General features: G+C 47.2%; 1 protein-coding gene and 1 non-coding gene across 2 annotated transcripts in view; one reads left to right on the top strand and one right to left on the bottom strand.

Annotated features, from left to right (window-relative positions):
* The window catches only part of LOC126253707 (neprilysin-4-like), an 823,274-nt gene that overhangs the window by 366,842 nt on the left and 440,817 nt on the right, over nt 1–15,615 (top strand). The window lies entirely within an intron of this gene.
* Nucleotides 8,242–8,316, bottom strand: Trnat-ugu (transfer RNA threonine (anticodon UGU)). The gene has a single exon. It is a non-coding gene; the product is annotated as a tRNA-Thr (tRNA).

The following is a 15,615-nucleotide window of genomic DNA, read 5'->3' as shown; positions in this document are numbered from 1 at the left end:
GGGGACAGATCCGGAGATCTTGCTGGCCAGGGTAGTTGACTTACACCTTCTAGAGCACGTTCGGTGGCACGGGATACATGCGGACGTGCATTGTCCTGTTGGAACAGCAAGTTCCCTTGCCGGTCTAGGAAAGGTAGAACGATGGGTTCGATGACGGTTTGGATGTACCGTGCACTATTCAGTGTCCCCTCGACGATCACCAGTGGTGTACGGCCAGTGTAGGAGATCGCTCCCCACACCATGATGCCGGGTGTTGGCCCTGTGTGCCTCGGTCGTATGCAGTCCTGATTGTGGCGCTCACCTGCACGGCGCCAAACACGCATACGACCATCATTGGCACCAAGGCAGAAGCGACTCTCACCGCTGAAGACGACACGTCTCCATTCGTCCCTCTATTCACACCTGTCGCGACACCACTGGAGGCGGGTTTCACGATGTTGGGGCGTGAGCGGAAGACGGCCTAACGGTGTGCGGGACCGTAGCCCAGCTTCATGGAGACGGTTGCGAATGGTCCTCGCCGATACCCCAGGAGCAACAGTGTCCCTAATTTGCTGGGAAGTGGCGGTGCGGTCCCCTACGGCACTGCGTAGGATCCTACGGTCTTGGCGTGCATCCGTGCGTCGCTGCGGTCCGGTCCCAGGTCGACGGGCACGTGCACCTTCCGCCGACCACTGGCGACAACATCGATGTACTGTGGAGACCTCACGCCCCACGTGTTGAGCAATTCGGCGGTACGTCCACCCGGCCTCCCGCATGCCCACTATACGCCCCCGCTCAAAGTCCGTCAACTGCACATACGGTTCACGTCCACGCTGTCGCGGCATGCTACCAGTGTTAAAGACTGCGATGGAGCTCCGTATGCCACGGCAAACTGGCTGACACTGACGGCGGCGGTGCACAAATGCTGCGCAGCTAGCGCCATTCGACGGCCAACACCGCGGTTCCTGGTGTGTCCGCTGTGCCGTGCGTGTGATCATTGCTTGTACAGCCCTCTCGCAGTGTCCGGAGCAAGTATGGTGGGTCTGACACACCGGTGTCAATGTGTTCTTATTTCAATTTCCAGGAGTGTATTATGTGAATAAACAGTACTTAACTTTCTGTGCTTCGTCGGCTCCCGACATACAGTTACATTGACTACCTATTTCTACTCGCAAAACGCAGGCTAAGTAACGTCTTGCTGTTACGCAGTACTGGTGCTCTCGAAGTCCGCGACCGAACTGGATCGCCTAGTGATGACGGGCGGCTGGTGGAATCAGCGCCGGCAGAGGCTGCGCTGGACTCTGTGTGTCGTCCTGGAGGTGTGGCGCCGCCCGCCGCTTCCACTGGCCCGCGGGTCAGCGCCTTCCTGGTGCTGTTCCGCGCCATTGCGCTGGTCGACGTGCAGTCGATGCTTTAGGACTGCAAAGAAATAATTAGACAAAAAGAATTCAATATGGAAGCACTCTTAGCATTTACCGACTGTGGGAAAGCGTTTGACCGCATCCACAGAAAAATACTCTAGTTAGTAATGGAGAAAAGAGGTTTCCTGAGGCATCTCATGAAAGTATAACAAGGTTCGTACACTTTAGAGATAAACAAACTGGTACACCTGCCTAATATCGTGTAGGGCCCCCGCGAGCACCCAGAAGTGTCGCAACACGACGTGGCATCGACTCGAATAATGTCTGATGTAGTGCTGAAGGGACCTGACACTACGAATCCTGCAGGGCTGTCCATAAAGCGGTAAGACTACGAGGGGGTGGAGATCTCTTCTGAACAGCACGTTCCAAGGCATTCCAGATATGCTCAGCGATGTTCGTGTCTGGGAATTTGGTGACCAGAGGAAGTGTTTAAACTCATAAGAGTTTTCCTGGAGCCACTCTGTAGTAATTCTGGACGTCTGGGGTGTCGCATTGTCCTGCTGAAATTGCCCAAATCCGTCGGACTGCACAATGGACATGAATGGATGCAGGTGATCAGACAAGATGCTTAAGTGCATGTCTCCTGTCAGAGTCGTATCTACACGCATCAGGGGTCCTACCTACATCACCGCAACTGCTCACGCCCCACACCATTACAGAGCGTCCACCAGCTTGAACATTCCCCTGCCGACATGCAGGGCCCATGGATTCACGAGGTTGCATCCGTACCGGTACACGTCCATCTGCTCGATACAATTTGAAACGAGACTCGTCCCACCAGGCAACGTGCTTCCAGTCTTCAACAGTTCACTGTCGGTGCTGACGGGCCCAGGCAAGGCGTAAAGCTTCGTGTCGTGCAGTCACCAAGGATACACGAGTAGGCCTTGGGCTCGGAAAGCCCATATCGATGATGTTTCGTTGGACGTTTCGCACGCTGACACGATTTGGTGGCCCAGCACTGAAATCTGCATCAATCTCACGAAGGGTTGCACTTCTGTCACGTTGAACGATTTTCAGTCCTCGTTGGTCCTTTTCTTGCAGGGTCTTTTTTCGGTCGGGGCGATGTAGGAGATTTGATGTTTTACCGTATTCCTGATATTCATGGTATACTCGTGAAATGGTCGTACGGGAAAATCCCCACTTTATCGCTACTTCGGTGCTGCTGTGCACGTTGGAACTCTCTTAAATCTTGCTAACGTGCGAGTGTAGCCGTAGTGACCGATCTAACAACCGCGCCAGACACTTGTTGTCTTATATAGACATTACCGACCGCAGCGCCGTGTTCTGCCCGTTGATATACCTCTGACTTTGAACACGCATGTCTATACCAGTTTCTTTGGCGCTGCAGTGCATAAAAAGACTGGGTAACATTAGATATCGGCAAAGAGCTGACACGAGAAATAGTGCTAAACGAGGAAGTAAGGCAAGACTGCAGCATGTGACTTACATTGCTCAACATCTACAACGCGGTTACGGAATGGGTGAAGGAAAGAATATCTCAAGGTATAAGAACTGTGAGACAAAAATTTCTAAATACAATGATTTTTGCCGACGACCGGATGAATGTAGTGTGACTAGGGACTCCCGACGGGTAGACAGTTCGCCGGGTTTCTTTCGATTTGACGCCACTTCGGCGACTTGCGCGTCGATGGGGATGAAATCATAATGATTAGGACAACACAAAATCCACTCCCTGAGCGGAGAAGATCTCCGACCCACCCGGGAATCGAATCAGGGGCCCTTAGGATTGACATTCTGTCGCGCTGACCACTCAGCTACCAGGGGCTGACGACGACCAGATATTTATAAAAGACAGTGAAGACAAACTACGAATATCGGTACATAGATTAAACAGCATAAGCCTAAATTATAACCTGAACCTATCAAAAACCAGAACTAAAAGACTGGCCTTTTTAGGAAAGAAAATAACCATCGGTAACATAACAAAAGAACAGGTGTCCCACTTCCAGTACCTAAGATGAGACGTAACTTTTGAAGAAGAGAAAGACATAAATAAGAAGATCAGTATCTGCAAATATATGTGTGACATGACAAGAATTGATGGGTAAAATGAGAAGAAAAATTAAAGTGAAGTTTTATAAAGTCATGGCATTCGCATAGTACTAGATGGAGCAGAAGGTTGGACAGTAATATCAGAAGACCAAAGACGAGACATGAGAAGTAAATTTCCTCAGATCAGTGAGGTGCTGCACAAGAGAAGACAAAATAACAAATGAAGAAATAAGGAAAGAACTGGGGTATAGCCATTAACTGAGGAAGTATTCCAACGAAAGCACAGTCGGAAAGAGCACGTATTGCGTATAACACCTCATAGAATCCCTCGACAAGGGATTGAATACAATATTATTGGGAGAAAGAATGTGTGAAGGCCGAGGAATAAACGGTGAAGCTAGAACAGGCCATAAGGCCTACTTATTACAGCAACAACTGAAGCTCATAGCAGCTGTTTAGAACCAGTACCGCTTGTTACTGTATGCGTTTTAAGCACTGCCGGACACCATAGAAGCAGCACTGTCACAAAAAGTAGCCCATTCCTCATTCGACAGTGTGAGGAAATAAAATTCCTGCTAAAATTACCGTCAACAAAGAACATCAGATCACTTCCTCCGCCACTCGACATCCAACCATATGACGAATTTTCTCTACGCCTTACGCTGATTGTAGGGGTGGGAGTGGAGGTAAAATACAAAAGAACGGAGCTGCACTGCTCCCTGATGATTTTCATTTGCAATAGTGACCGAAACGTTGATTCAACATTTTGCACTACAACGCGATTTACAAAAAAAAAAAATTATTAAATCCTCCGGAAGTTTTTAGCTTCTACTTGTCAAGCGGAACGTCAGAACTGCGACTGTGGTGTGTGTCTTTACCTTTTCTAAAGCACAAATGGTCGTCATCTGACGTATCACAATGTTCATGCCCGTTCTTCCGTTTGTTAGTTTATGAGGGTCGTTCAATACATTTGATGTTTTTTCTGTACGCAGGTTAAGTTTCGAACTGTTCTGGCAGATGGCAGAGGCGCAGTGCAGCATCAAAATGGCGTCTACATACGAGTCACACTACAAGCAAAAAAAATTGACTTTGAGCACTATGGGATTTAACTTCTGAGGTCAACAGTTCCCGAGAACTTAGAACTACTTAAACCTAACTAACCTAAGGACACCACACACACCCATGCCGGAGGCAGGATTCGAACCTGCGACCGTAGCGGTCGCGCGGTTCCAGACTGAAGCGCCTACAACCGCTCGGTCACCCCGGCCGGCCACAACAAGCAGCGTGCTGTTATTGAATTCTTGTGTGCAGAAAAAGAATCCGTGATGAACATCCATAAACGTTTGTGGGCAGTGTATGGCGATGCAGCAGTTGGTGGGAGTACAGTTGGGCGATGGGTGAAGACAGTTGCAGCCTCAGGAAGTGCAGAAACAGAGCTCCCTGATCAACCACGCACTTCTTAGACATCATTGTGTGTCGTAGGACCATTGCTGTTCACAATATACACAAATGACCTTGTGGATAATATCGGAAGTTCACTGAGGCTCTTTGCGGATGATGCTGTGGTATATCGAGAGGTTGTAACAATGGAAAATTGTACTGAAATGCAGGAGGATCTGCAACGAATTGACGCATGGTGCAGGGAATGGCAATTGAATCTCAATGTAGACAAGTGTAATGTGCTGCGAATACACAGAAATAACCTTTATCATTTAGCTACAATATAGCAGGTCAGCAACTGGAAGCAGTTAATTCCATAAATTATCTGGGAGAACGCATTAGGAGTCATTTAAAATGGAAAGATTATATAAAGTTGATCGTCGGTAAAGCAGATGCCAGACTGAGATTCATTGGAAGAATCCAAAGGAGATGCAATCCGAAAACAAAGGAAGTAAGTTACAGTACACTTGTTCGCCCACTGCTTGAATACTGCTCACCGGTGTGGGATCCATACCCGGTAGGGTTGATAGAAGAGATAGAGAATATCTAACGGAGAGCAGCGCGCTTCGTTACAGGATCATTTAGTAATCGTGAAAGCGTTACGAAGATGGTAGATAAACTCCAGTGGAAGACTCTGCACGAGAGACGCTCAGTAGCTCGGCACGGGCTTTTGTCGAAGTTTCGAGAACATACCTTCACCGAAGAGTCAAGCAGTATATTGCTCCCTCCTATATATATCTCTTGAAGAGACTATGAAGATAAAATCAGAGAGATTAGAGGCCACACAGAGGCATACCGACAATCTTTCTCTCCACGAACAATACGAGACTGGAATAGAAGGGAGAACCGATAGAGGTACTCAAAGTACCCTTCGCCACACACGGTCGGGTGGCTTGCGGAGTATGGATGTAGATGTAGATGTAGATGAAGATGGCGTCATTGCCCTGCGGTCCAGACCTGGCACGCTCGGACTTCAGTCTCTTTGAGTTGCTTAAGGATTCTCTACGGGGAACACACTTTGAAGATGACGAGAGTGTCAGTCAAGCAGTGAAAACATGGCTACGCCAACAGGACAACAGCTTTTACCAGCAGGGAATAGAAGCTCTTCCGCAAGGTTGGCTTACGGCCACAGAACGTGACGGAGACTACGAAGAAAAATAGGACGTCGACAAGACATGTTGTTGTGCATTGTCACCAATTTCTGTCTCTTAACATTAAATATGTTCTGAGAACGAAACGTGGGGCATTACTTATTGAACTAGCCTCGTAATAAGCGACTTCGATGCAAGAGCTCTCTGGCGCAAGTACCTTGACCAGAGAACACAAGCTAGGGTCGGGGAGCCGGCCGGTGTGGCCGAGCGGTTCTAGGCGCTTCAGTCTGGAACCGCGCGACCGCTACGGTCGCAGGTTCGAATCCTGCCTCGGGCATGGATGTGTGTGATGTCCTTAGGTTAGCTAGGTTTAAGTAGTTCTAAGTTCTAGGGGACTGATGACCTCATATGTTAAGTCCCATAGTGCTCAGAGCCATTTAGGGTCGGGGAAAGAAGTGAGCGGTGTCCTTTGTAAAGTGACCATCCCGGTATTCACTTTCGGCGGTTTAGGAAAACTTCGGAGAGCCTAACTCGGGATGGCCAAGCGGGCAATCGAATCCAGGCCGTTCCTAACTCTCAACCATCGTCCGCGCTTGCGAGTGCCTCCCCTGGTGAAAAGTTACAGCTATGTCTCAGCTGAGGTGCTACGGAGCTGCGACAAGACGCGGCTTAGGAATCACGTTGCCCGCTTGCCCCGTGACAGGGCCTGGCGGCGGCGCCAGTGAAGGGGACTTCGTCACGACCCGGACAAGGCCGGCAAGCGGCAGGGAGGATGCGTCGGCCACAGCCGCTGCAAGGACGCGGAAGCAGGCAGCCTACACTGTGGCCGCCGCGCCGAGCAGCGTCCAGCGCCTGCCGGTAGGCCTCCCTCAATACACTAGCGGAAAGTTTTAGCCTACACCCAGAGCACCTGCCCGCTTGTCATCAAACTCTGCGGAAATCTTCATCACGTAACTTTGATTCCAATCCGAACCGACGTTCATCATGATGTACGGTTTGATGTCAACACGTACAAATTCTTGTATTCTGGAAGTGAGTGGGCTCCGAATTCTTGCTAGGCATGAAACACATACTCTGTCATATCATGAGGGCTTATGGCTGGAATCTGGTATGAAAGCGCACATCTTCCCAGACATGCTCCATGGGTGACAAATCAGGGGATCAGGCAGGCTTGTCAAGGGTCCGTATATTCCTCAATGTGTTTGTCACGTGAACTGCATTACGGAGTCTTGCATTGCCCTGCTGGAGTACGGCATTTGGTGTACTGGTCACGAAGGTATAACAACAGGGCTTACGAGTCTTGGCACAAAATGCTCATTACTCAGCTGCCCTTTAATAATGAACAAATTGGTCCCCTTACCATATCGAATAGCTCCCTACAACATTTTTTGATGAGTTGGAGAGGTGTGGGTCTCAAAAGACACTGCTTTCTGTGACCTTTCATCAGCTCGTCTTTGGGCACATTGGTGTCGATCTGACCACCAGAAACAGCAGCGAGAGTCATCGCTGAACATCACATAATGCCACAGAATGTCCCAGGTACAGCGTAAAAACAGTGTGAACGGTTGAATTACTGAATCGCGTCATCAACCTCCACTGTGTTACCACAGATTACGTGTTAATGATCCCATTTGATCTGGGACTGCATTACATGTGAGGCACCTAGATGCTTTCATAATGCTGGATGAAATGCATAGAGTTCTGGTAATGTTGACCAACCTGCAGTCGTATGTCGTAGATCAGTTGTCTTGAGGCCGCAGTGAACTGTTACTGTGGACTGCTACTACGCAAATAACTAGTTCTTTAACTATTTACGGATGACACTCGTATGTATTTACGCAGAACAAGAGAAATTGCATGTCACGAACATTGCACACTGTCTTTTGATAAAATCACACATTATTAATGCATTTACAAACTTTATCTAGCGACACCAGTAACTGATTGCATGTTTCAGATTCTATAAAATGTTCTAGTTCATTATATCGACAAAAAATTAAAATATGACCGGCCGCACTAGTCAATGCTTCTGTACCGCATGACTGTCCCTTCCGTTCTGATAAACACTTTTACCGAATTTTAATAAGATTGAAGTATACTTGTCTGCATCAGACACACGTCTGGCTCTGATGTGATCAGCACTTTACTAAATTTACATAAAAACTGTAATATAACTGTCCCACCAGGCAACACGTCTGCACCCCATGACTGCCCCTTCAGATGAAATGATAATTAAATAGACACCCTAGCTGCAAACAAGCGTTGATGTAGTTCATTGGGGACATGTTGAAAATGTGTGCCCCGACCGGGACTCGAACCCGGGATCTCCTGCTTACATGGCAGACGCTCTATCCATCTGAGCCACCGCGGGCACAGAGGATAGTGCGTCTGCAGGGACTTATCCCTTGCACGCTCCCCGTGAGATCCACATTCCCAACATGTCCACACCACTACAGACGCACTATCCTCTGTGCCCACGGTGGCTCAGATGGATAGACCGTCTGCCATGTAAGCAGGAGATCCCGGGTTCCAGTCCCGGTCGGGGCACACATTTTCAACATGTCCCCAATGAACTACATCAACGCCTGTTTGCAGCTAGGATGTCTATTTAATTATCATTTCATTTCTAGCAAAGCTGCATGGTCATCCACGATAACTGTTCTTTCGGGAACAGATACTACCGTCGTATATAGCCCCTTCAGATCTTGTTACGCAGTACCGCTACTCCACTCGAGAGCCAAGTCCAGACGGAGCTCCAAAGACATTCGAAGAGCTTCGTCTGCCTTTTCGTTTAGCTTTTGCTTTTAGTTCAACATGTAATTCTGACTTTCGAAGTAAGTAGGCAATAACCTGTTACTTACAGATGCCTATTTGAGAGTGTTAAGTACGTTAATGCATCGTTATTAAAATATTAATGAAAGAAAGTTAGCATTTTAGTGCGCAGCCCTTGCATGTACCAGCCAATTAGACTGATACGTAGATTACAATTCTGGTGGTCCTTTCCAAGTGAAAGGTACCATCTGCCACTGGTACGTCACACCACTGGTCACGTCAAACGCATAATTCTGCAACCTCTACTGTCCTGAGGAAAGAATCTCGGAGCTATATATCACGGCTGCTAAAGCCAGAAATATCACGCAAACGATTGAGATCTGTGTCATGCGAGTCTGTGTCCGTATAGTTCATGGAATATCGAGATCTGAACCCAGTTTTCAGTAATCAGTTCCCCGCCTTCGTGGTGAGACTCTGCTAGCAACCTTGGCCTCAACTTCAGAGCTATTTATCAGAGTCAGTGAAACAGTCTTTCCATTTTATCTCAGTGTAGTTCTTCTGGAAGGCCTCGTTCCTACTATTCATGGTTCACAGCTGGGGCCTAAATCAATCACGTCAGCTCTCGTTCTGCAGTCATCTGTCGTCTGTGTGTATGACGATCGCATATCCTTCATGCTGATGATTCAAGCTTTCTCAAAGCTCCAAAGCGCGAGATAAACTGAACGTACACGTCCTATGTTCATCTGTGTTGCGATCTCCAGCTGAAAAGTTCCATTAACTTTAGACGCACCTTGCAGCTGTCATGTACTTATACCTTTCCTCATGATTGTTTTCTGTACTGAAAATAAGGTAGCATAAGGATGAAATTCTAAGCGACGTATCCCTTCTTCTTCCTGTTCTCTTCTTCTTGTTCTTCTTCTTCTTCTTTTCGCGGATTATCTACGGTTCGCGCCGCTTCTCCGCCCACAGTCGCCATCTTCTGTCCCGATTTTCCTCAATATTCACATTCCTTAGTTTCATCGGTTCCTCCACACCATCTTGCCAGTTGCGTCGTGAGCCGCTCCATTTCATTCGCTGTGATGATATCCCTCGTACTATTTGATGTCTTCATTTATCCTATTCACATGGCGAAACTATTTCTTCTTGGACTTCTTCTTTCCCCCAAACGGCCCATGCGTCTGCTACGTTCAAAATTACACTGTGGATTATAGTGTTACACGTGCTATTCTTCGTTGTTCTTCTTATCTTTTTGTTCATTGGCTTTGTTACAGCTCGTACTGTATTAATCCTACTAGTGATTTCATCATTACTTGTGCCCTGTATATTAAATAACACCTCAAAATATTTTGCCGATTTCCGCACTTACAATTACTTCTTCATCTGCCTCTGTCCTCTACTGTCACTCCCATAATCTGGTATTTTCTGTTCCAGATGTGCAGTACAAACAGCTTAAAGAGGATCTGCTGTAGACCTTTATTCACGTCGATTTCTCCTGTCCAGATTTTCCCAGTCCTTACTCTTGCACTGTTATTTCGATTCAATTTTGCAATAACCTTTAGTATCTTTGATACAACTGTCTCTTTAAACTTGTCCCGTATTTTGTTGCTCAGCACGTTACCACATCCTTTCCTTAGGTCGGTCAATGTAACGTGCGTCTCCAGTTCCATCTATGTGCGGTTTTCAGATATTACTTTCATTGTGAAGATGCCGTCCATTAGTAACTTTCCCGCTCGAAATCCTGCTTGCCGTGCGTGCTGCTTGTAACTTGTTCCTTTCCAAAATCAGATCTGTAAGTACCTACGAGGACAGCCTTCGAATGAAAGTGATCACTGCCAATTCGCTATATCTGTTTGGGTTGTTAAATGATCCTTTTTCTCTGCAACAGTGTTCTGTAACATGTTGTCCATCCAGATGGAACATCTTTACCGTTAACTACTCTTTCAAACAACTCCCTTGGCAACTCCAACAATTTCCATGTCCAGGCTTCACCATCTCTGGATACGAGGGGCGTTCAGAAAGTAAGCTCCGATCGGTCGCGAAATGGAAACGACTATGAAAATCCGATAAAGCTTTGCACAGATGTGTTGGGTAGTGTCTCTAGTATAACCCCAGTTAGCATCACGTCGCTCTTCTCATTTCTGAGCTCGCAGTGAGTGCGTAAAGATGTCTAGAAAATAGTGTCTGCCGCCAAGTACGAGGGCCTGGTGAGAAATTTCGCCTGAAGCTATGCAGCTAACATTACATAACTGTCGTGCTGTTTCTTCTTCAAGACAATTCTCAGCCGCATTCTGCAGGGGCAATGAAGATGCTCCTGCATCGTTTTCAAATGGAAATGTTAGATTACCCACAATACAGTCCGCAATTGTCTCCCCCTGAGTTTCATATCTGGTCACATGAACCGCTGTCTTTGAAGACAACATTTTGACACAGACAACGAGGTGTAGGCCAGCGTGGAGAATTGGCGGAAAGCACTGGCGGCTGCCTTCTATGATGAGGCTATTGAAAAGTTGGTACAACGCTATGACAAAAGTCTAAGTCAGAACGGCGACTACGTAGAGAAGTAGCTGAAAGGTGTAGCTAATTGTTACAAGTAAAACATTTCTGATGTTCACTGTGGTTTCAATTTGGCAATCAATCGGAGCTTACTTTCTGAACAGGCCTCGTATATTGATATATGATATATATCCTGGTGCATCCAGCATCTTAAAGCTTGTTACAAATAGTTTTTTGTTGAAGGAAACAGCAGTTGAAGTAATCCATGTTTCATATTGGTTCTCATGGAGCTTAGATTATTAGGATGGTATCCGCTTTCTGTTATATTGTGGATTGCATGTTTCCTATCTTGTCGATGTACACATGAAGATGTGATGTGATGTTACGAAACTTTCTCTAAGCTGGTCGTAGGTTGTGTTCCAAAAATGAACAGCATAGAGACAGAAGTGATGACACTTTCTGCAGGACCTGACCATCATTTTACAGGAAAATGCTCAAGCACGTACAGTGCAAGCTGTTACGGATTTGTTTGACTGATGGGGCTGCTAATTGCTATACCACCTACTGCACTCCCGTGACTTAAGGCCTCGATACCTAAACTGAAGGAAACACTTCACGGCATTCGCTTCAGAACTGCTACAAATTCGTCGGGCAGTAGACCACGCCGCTCGAACTGTCGACAGAACTTGAAACGTCCCCTTAGTAAAATTTATGAATTGCTGTGCTGATAAACGACTTACATTATTTGATCTTTCAACAGCTGAGCAGAACTGAACGTATTCAGATATTTCTCTCTTTACTTATTCTGATAGACACTAAACTGACACACAACATTTTTAGCGCAACGCAATCTGACTTTCAATAATCTCTACAAAAGAATGGCCCTGAGCAACAATAACCTATACCTTTCATGAATCACTTACCTCACAAAAATTTTCGGTACTCGAACTACAGCAATACAGCGAGCGCTACTACTGCCAGCTAAATAAAAGATTCGAACTACTGAAGGCAGTAACTATTGATAGGCATAGTTAGCAAATGAAAGATTTCGATAAAAACAATGTATTTACCTTAATAGTGTTCAAAAGTCATATAGCAGTTCATGGCATCCAGTCTTAAAAATTTACGGTCTCTGATGGACACACGTCCAGATCATCCGCTCTCAAAACTCCGCCATCTCTCTCCCCACATCCACCACTGCTGGCGGTTCACCTCCAACTGCGCAACGGTACGCGCTGTTAACAGCCAACTGCCCAACACTACAACAGCAAATTCCAACAATGCAAACCATCTACAGACTGCACACAGCACAGCCAGTGATTTTCATACAGAGCGCTACGTGGCGTTACCAATACAAGAACCTAAACAGCGTACTTCCAAACTGACACTGCTAAGAGTATCCTACGACTTCCACGTCGCTGGCAACGGGTTATACATAACTCTGGTGACTACTTTGAAGGTCAGTAAAACTTCGAAACACGTATCTATTTTGTACGAGCTGTAAATAAATAGTTGCTACAATTAAAGTTGTAGTATTGGCTGAGTGGGAACGGCAGTGGCTGGAAGAGGCGGACAAGAAGCTGCGGTCAGACAAACCAGCTATTCCTCCATGGCGAACGCATTTACATCTACATCCACACAGATACTCCGCAGGCCACCGTACGGTGCGTGGTGGAGGGCAGCCTGTACCACTACTGTGTGTGGCTGGCCGGGACACGGGAGATCCGACAGGTTATTGCGATGATGACAGACGCCTCGCCCAACTACTCGCCGTGCTTTTGTTCTCTGCGAGGTCTCCGTAGACATTCTGCAAGCACCTCTGAATATCTGCGATGCTCTGGTTTTCCGCCACAAGAAACTCAATGACTGCTCTCTGCTCGGAATGCACTTCCTTCACAGGCGCCATTTTAAAGACGCCGCCACCTATCGGAATTCCGTGAAGCTATAGGGGCTGAAGAGGGGAATATTCTATGACGTAGTACGACAAATTCCTGGTTTTTCTAAACAGAAATTAGCGCTGCATTAGGTATTGAATGCCTGTCTTACATCCCACCAAAATGCTTACTTCTTTCCATATTGTCCAAGGAATAGTACATGGATACTGTGCAAATCACATTTAAGTGCCTGGCAGAGGGTTCATCGAACCAACTTCACAATTCTCTATTATTCCAATCTCTTATAGCGCGTGGAAAGAACGAACACCTATATCTTTCCGTGCGAACTCTGATTTCCCTTATTTTATCGTGGTGATATCGTGAGAGCTGCATTAAACCAGTCTCAGGACTGAAGACAACAACAACAACAACAACATCGTGATGATCGTTTGTCCCTATGTAGGTCGGTGCCAACAAAATATTTTCGCATTCGGAGGAGAAGTTGGGCCGGCCGATGTGGCCGAGCGGTTCTAGGCGCTACAGTCTGGAACCGCGCAACCGTTACGGCCGCGGTTTCGAATCCTGCCTCGGGCATGGATGTGTGTGATGTCCTTAGGTTAGTTAGGTTTAAGTAGTTGTAAGTTCTAGGGGACTGATGACCTGAGGTCATCAGTCTTAACTTCTGAGAAGTCCCATAGTGCTCAGAGCCATTTGAACCAATTTTTTCCCTCTATGTAGGTCGGTGCCAAAAAAATATTTTTGCATTCGGAGGAGAAAGTTGGTGATTGGAATTTCGTGAGAAGATTCCGTTGCAACGAAAAACGCCTTTCTTTTAATGATTTCCAGCCCAAAACCTGTATCATTTCTACGACACTCTCTCCCATATTTGGCGATAATACCAACGTCAACATATCCTACAGCCATTTAAATATCGGTTTATTAGTTCGTCGAAGCTGCTCTAGTGTAGCATTTCGCACTGCTCAGCATATTTCGAAAATATGAGCGGAGAACTTTTATTCGAGTGCAATATTACCTTCGTAAAGGAGGTCAGAGATTGTGGACGGCGCCGGCCGTGGAATCTGTGCCATTTGCGCGCGGGTAACTGCGGCTCGCGAAGAACATTCGCGCACAGGTAATTAGGGGTAGGGAGGCAGGGAGGCTGTCAGCACTTGGCGGTGGCGGCAGGTGGGCAGCTGGGCAGCTGGGCAGGTGGGGTAAAACGAAGGGATGCGCCGGCCGGCCAGCGGGACGAACAGCGCAGCGCAGGGGCGGCCGGTGTGTGCGGTCCCCCGCGGGCGGGTGGATGGGTGACGTCGCCGCAGTGGAGACTAGGACTGGGATACTGGGATACGGCCCGGCGTGCCTTAATTAAGCCGCTGCTGCTTCTGCGTGTTTGTGAGCGCGTGCCAGCCAGCGAGGCAGCCAGGCAGCCAGAGAGAGAGAGAGAGAGAGCAGGGGCGGCGCCGGCAAAACACCGTACTGCCTGTGCTTGTGCTGCCGCTCGCCTCTGTCCTCTGTAGCCGTCTGTCCCGTCCTGTTCTCAGCTCCTCTGTGGGACAGCCGGCAGCTCGGTAGGCAGCGTCCGGCAGAGGACCAGGCCAGGCACTGTGTGTGTGAGAGAGAGAAAGAGAGAGAGAAAGGAGAGCATTTCACTGTGGGATACATGTGTGAGGAAACAAAGGCCCATGTCACTCGCTAGGAGACCACATCGCAATTGGATTTTTGTAATCCATACACTGTATATAAAACAGTGGAAAATCCTAGGTGAGATGTAATAATATTATGAAAAGGATAGTTGCTACTCACCGTATAGCGGAGATGCTAAGTCGCAGATAGGTACAGCAAAAAGACTGTCCGAAAGTGAGCTTTCGGCCAACAAGGCCTTTGTCGAAAACAGACAGCACACATCCACACGATTACCCAAACGCAACTCACACACACAAGCCAGACTGGCGTTGCGTTTGCGTAATCGTGCGGGTGTATGTTGTCTATTTTTGACAAAGACCTTGTTGGCCGAAAGCTCACTTTCAGACAGTCTTTTTGCTGTACCTATCTGCGACTTAGCATCTCCGCTATACGGTGAGTAGCAACTATCCTTCTATCCTTTTCCTAATATTGTTATATATGTATACTCGTGTGTGTGTGTGTGTGTGTGTGTGTGTGTGTGTGTGTGTGTGTGTGTCTGTCTGTCTGTTTGCATGTGAGTGTATGTATACATATATCACAATATTATGAAAAGGATAGGATAGTTGTTGCTCACCATATGGCAGAGGTCACTGATAGGCACAATAATAAGACTGAATATACCGGCTGATCAAAAAGTCAGCATAAATTTGAAAACTGAATAAATCGCGGAATGAAACTTCCTGGCATATTAAAACTGTGTGCCCGACCGAGACTCGAACTCGGGACCTTTGCCTTTCGCGGGCAAGTGCTCTACCATCTGAGCTACCGAGGCACGACTCACGCCCGGTACTCACAGCTTTACTTCTGCCAGTATCTCGTCTCCTACCTTCCAAACCTTACAGAAGC

This window comes from Schistocerca nitens, chromosome 4 (assembly GCF_023898315.1).
Source record: "Schistocerca nitens isolate TAMUIC-IGC-003100 chromosome 4, iqSchNite1.1, whole genome shotgun sequence".
In the NCBI taxonomy this organism is placed as follows: domain Eukaryota; kingdom Metazoa; phylum Arthropoda; class Insecta; order Orthoptera; family Acrididae; genus Schistocerca; species Schistocerca nitens.
The sequence above is the reverse complement of the archived record's forward strand: the minus strand, read 5'-3'. Positions and strand labels throughout refer to the sequence as shown.